Here is a 5483-nt window from a genome sequence, read left to right as displayed (position 1 = left end):
CAATATGTAATTGACCCAAACCTCAAAAAGAATACTAGATTTAAAAAAAAAAAGAAAAAAATAAACTAAATTGTTGTCTGGGCACTGGTAGTACATGCATTTTACACCAGCACTTGAGAGGCAGAGGCAGGTGGATCTTTGTGAGATCGAGGCCAGCTTGGTCTACAGAGTCCCAGGACAGGCTCCAAAGCTACACAGAGAAAACCTGTCTCTAAATTCAAATAAAAAAGAGAAAAAGCTAAACTGCATGAACTTTACAAAGGAAAAAATATTTAATATCATTTCAAAACAATACTTAATTAAGAAAAAACTAACTATCTGAAGGGAGCTCCATCAAGGTTGGGTACTCTGTTCTTTGAATCAGACTAATGAGAGGACAAATGATGGGGAGAGAAGAAATTTTATATGTGATGTATATGATAAAGCTGTTCAATCCAGAATACAAACAACTGTCAAAAATCAGTGAAATATATCTTATAATCACTACAAACTAAAGAGGTTTAAAAAAAAACAGCATACACTTAGCAAGTGGAGAAATATGATTGTTAAATGAGCATATGTACATGGTCTATACTATTGGATATATGAAAACACAAATGCAAACCATGCTGACATACCACTGCACCAACATTAGAATATTCCCAAACTAAAAGATACTAGGAATGTGTGGAAGAATTGAAATTATCCTAAGTTTCTGGTGGGTTTAAATGTTCAATCTATCCATAGTGGGTATTGTTTTCACATGATATAGAATAGAATTGGAGGAGTTGGGGCCTGGGCACTCCATCTTGCTCATCAATGTAGAATCTAAAGTTTCCTAGCAATCAGGCATCCTCAGGGCAACAATAACAAATTCTGGAGCAGTGGCCTCAGAGCCAGATATACCATGGGGGACCAGAGGCTGCCAGAGAACCATCCTGGTGAGGTGACCAGGCACAAGTGTGTCTTGAAGCACAAGAAGGAGCCACTGGCATTCCCACCTTTCATGGATGGCAATCACCAGTTTTCTCATGAAAAGCTGGAAGACTTTACTAGAGATTATGAGTCATGTGAAGAGATACTCTCATAAACCATGTGGGAAACCCACAGATTGTCATAAGTAACAGAGAAAGCTGCCCCATAATTTGAGACTGTTTTGCTCAATATCAGTGGGTCAGCAAGGAAGCAGAAGTACCCATTATAAGCAGGGTTGTTTGTCTCAGAAGGAAGATGATGCTGAAGACCACTTCATAAATTTGCTACAGATGTCAAAACATGACTGGAATCTGAGTAAGTGACCTCACTTGGAAAATCAAAGGGAAGCAAAGTAAGCATGGGAAACGCCTTCACAGAAAATTCAATCTTGGGAGTCCTGAGAATTCCAGGTTATGTCAAAGAAGATTTCTTCTCAGAAACACATCCAGGAATCAGAATTTGCATGACTCTCTTAATTATAGATACTCACAAAGAGGAGGTGATATTATCTATGAATGGAATGAAACACTAGGAAACGTGGGTGTGTTGCAACAATTTGGCATGGGCCATGCTTGCCAACCAAGTTGCAAAGAATCCTCAGTCAAGAAAGTCTGTCATCTTCCTTCAAAACTCAAGTGCTTCAGAAAATTAAGCAAAGAGAAGGACATCAGATTCTCCAAACAGGCATCATCAGTAGTTGAGATGAAACTCCAAAAACTACATGATCCGGTTAAGTCCGCCAAAGAGAAGTTTAAATATGGGTCATTGTATCTGGAGCCTAAACAGTTGAAATTGCTACCCGGTAAAGAGCCTATAGCTGACTCCAAGAGTTTCCTTGAAATTCGAGGTAGAAGCTTTTGCAAACCGGATGTACTTGAACATCCCTATGGAACAATAGCCTTTAAGGATTTCATTGTACACATGACTATGATATGCCAGGTATACTCAAGAAGTTTTTTATGAGGAAAGGATGCAATTATAACTCTGTTAATATTCCTGTTCCAAGCATATTAAAAAATCATGAACTGATAATGCAAAAACAGGATGATGTAGATGATGAGAATGAGAGAGGGAAGGAACTTGACTAAAATATTTTCTTACTGCCATCTACTTGACTGTGACATTCTCTCATTTTGTATTTGGGATGTATTGGGTGGCCACCCTTTGGCACCACAATGACAATTTAATACCTAACATTCAGAAACATTTCTCAATGAAGTAATGCTTTGTCTTCACCAATGTTTTGATATTTTATACAGTATAAGGTCAACATTAGAATCTACTTTTCTCACAAGTTTATTGACAGTGTTATATCATTAATTTGTAAAACTACCTAAGACCATCAATTAAAAACAGAATTACTCTGAATAAAAAACTCTGTGATATCATTTGCAACATATGTGAATCTCAAAATATTGTAATTGTTCTGAATGAAAAGAAGAATGCATAGCTCCATGTAAATTTAAATATTAATGAAATAATTATAGACATCATTATATCAGCCAATCTTAAATTCTATTGCTAAAATAATGAGTAGCTATTTTCCTTTCTTGCATGACACAGCTTTTATTCTTCACAACTGGTTATATTTTCATTAATGATTTTAATGTCAAGTACACATTAGTGTCTCAAGCAAGACTTAAATGTATTTTTAGTTTATTATATTTTCACGTGTATGCTGATAACATTTACTGTTTAATATTTTCAATAGTAATCCCCTATCTCACACAGGGGCTGCAGGTTTTCATTGCAATGACCTTTGGTGGCTTTTACTCTTTTGCTTCTTTTGTGAAGAAACTTATGATGAACGCACTCACTTGTTTTTCTCTTGTATTTACTTTGTACTTTTGACATCATATCTAAAAATTTTGTTGTCATTTGAAATTCAAATAGCTGTCTTCCTGTGTTCTCTGTACTTTTAAAAATCTGCTAGTGCTGTTATGATTTAAGTTTGGTTTAACACTTGTATTTAGGCATTTAGCCAATTTTTGTTTTATTTTTTCCAAAAGTGCAACATATTCTATAAATATAATATACAGATTAATAAATGGGAAGCAAGAGCCTATTTGGTGAAGGAATTAAGTGACAGTGTTTTAAAGCACAATGTTTACTAAGATTCTCCAGTCTTTCCCTCACATTTACCAAATACAATTTCATCTTTCATCTTTTCACTTCACACGCATTGTGAGTCGCTGCCTGCCAGTGATGATTTCTCCTTCTCCTAAAACTCTTATGCTTTTTGAGCAAAAACAATGACAGTTTGCTTTATTGCATTATATAAATTTTTATTTAGAAGTAATTTTTTACACAATATATTTTGATCATATTCATAACACAGCTACTTCCAGAAAATTCAACAGTGTTTGTTCAACATAAACCATATCAACAGAGATGTTGATTTTGAGGGTAAATTGTTAGCAAAATGACTACTGTTTGTACTATCATGAAAGCCTCACTTGTAGAATTTATGAAGTATCTTAATTGCCAATTCCAGTTATACTTTTATTCTTACCTACTATGTCTTTTTAAAAATAATATTATGAGTGCACTATCTGTATGTACAATTTCATGCCAGAAGAGAGCATGAGATCACTCTATAGATGGTTGTGAGTCACCATGTGGTTGCTAGGAATTGAACTCAGGATTTCTAGAAGAGTAGCCAGTGTTCTTGACCCCTGAGCCATCTCTCCAGCAACCCCATGCCTTTGTACTATGTTTTCTTCCATTAAATTGCTCTTACATAAAATATAGTTTCCCTTTTCTGTATAGCAGTATCACTTCAATTTTTTTCCATATTTGTCAGTAACCACAAAATTGGAATTATGTCTTCCCTGACAGTCAGTGAAGGTTTATCTAGAGGGAACTCATCTAATTATCTTGATGTTTAGATGTTAAGGATTTAAGCAAGACAGGGTGGTGTAAATAACTCTGTTTTAAATAAATCACACCAATGCACGGTACACTGAATACTACATTCTTTCTATGAACTAAAACAATGTCAGCATCAGCAACTATTGAATTCATCAAAATACAATGCAGAACAACCCTACAAGTATATATTAGACATGCCTCCAATTAATTAAAGAATATGTTAGAGATCTTTATATAATATAGCATAATATATATCATATTATTACTATATATGTTATACAATATGAATCTTATAAGCTCAAAATGTAGCATTTTGACATCATCCTTTGTAAAGACACTAGTAGAAAAACTTCAGCAAAAACAAAATAAAAACTCAAACAAAAAGAGATTGTCATACCTAACATAATAAGCCCATAACCGTAACAAAATTCCATATCCCTCAAAATTACAGTCTTTTAATATACACAAGACAAGCACCAACAAACTTAAATACAACACAGGAGGGTAGAAGGATGGCTCAAGTGGTTAAGAGAACTTTATGCTTTTGTATTAGGACTGTGTTGGTTTTCTATCACCCACACCAGAGAACTCACAATTATCTGTCACTCCAGTTCCATGGCAGGATCCAAAATACTCTCTTGACTTTGAAAGGCAATTTCATCCATGTGGTACACATGCATAGACTTGGACAAACATACATAAATGTAAAATAAAAAATTAAGGTTATTTAGGATAACAATAGAATTCAATGTAACTTCTTTGTAGGCTACATTTTGAAATTTTATTGTTTTGTCAAATATAAGTGTTAGTTATTGATTAAGAAACTGACGCATACATTTAAATATGTAATATTTTAAAAATATAATAACATTCCCATCAGAAATCACAAAAATAAATGCCATAAACTAGCTGATAAATTTTAAAAATGGATAAAATCAGAGGAAAAGCTCCCACCACCTTATTTTTCTTCCTGAGTTAAAAAATACTCTAAACTAGATAAATTATTCACTCATAATGTAGAAAAAGTTATACATAGTGTGTGCATATTCATGTCAGTTGTGATATTAATGAATCCAGCACAATATTAGCCTCCTCTTAAGAGATTGCTCTAATGTTACACATATATTCATAATGAAGACAAACTACATTCATGATGTTAATTCAGTCACCTTTTGAATAATAGTTGAATTATAAATGACAAAAGGCTACTTTCATGACAATGGAAGTAAGAAGAATTTTGGATAGAGGTGAATTGCCAAGAATAATTGCATTATCCACAGAAATGGCATCAAACTTCTCTTTTACAGGTACACTCCTTATTCATTAAAAACAAACAAAAATACCCCCACAACTATAACTTGTATTATCGAGAGAAAATACTTTTAACCCCTGTATTTTAAAGTCACTAAATATTTGCCTGGTTTGGTGATGGCACTGAGCCCTGATGACCCTTCAACCTGACTCTTGACCCTGTCTCATAGGGTCAGGTGAATGCTAGTTAAGGTCAGTAATGAGACCTATCATTCAAATAAACCTTTATGAAATTAGATTTGTGTAAATAATACAAAGAATAGAGTGTTGAAAAAATGATGCATTGGTGATATTCAAATAAACTGCTTTATAAATCATTGAGAGGATTGGTATAAATCTTTGGCTTT

General features: G+C 33.7%; 1 pseudogene; it reads left to right on the top strand.

The window, feature by feature from the left end:
- Positions 1 to 886: 886 nt before the first annotated feature.
- On the top strand, positions 887 to 2064 carry LOC127218204 (putative protein FAM47D; annotated as a pseudogene).
- The last annotated feature ends 3419 nt before the right edge of the window (positions 2065 to 5483 follow it).

Source organism: Phodopus roborovskii, unplaced genomic scaffold, assembly GCF_943737965.1.
Source record: "Phodopus roborovskii unplaced genomic scaffold, PHOROB, whole genome shotgun sequence".
Lineage (NCBI taxonomy): Eukaryota > Metazoa > Chordata > Mammalia > Rodentia > Cricetidae > Phodopus > Phodopus roborovskii.
This window is presented reverse-complemented; position numbering and strand designations above follow the sequence as displayed.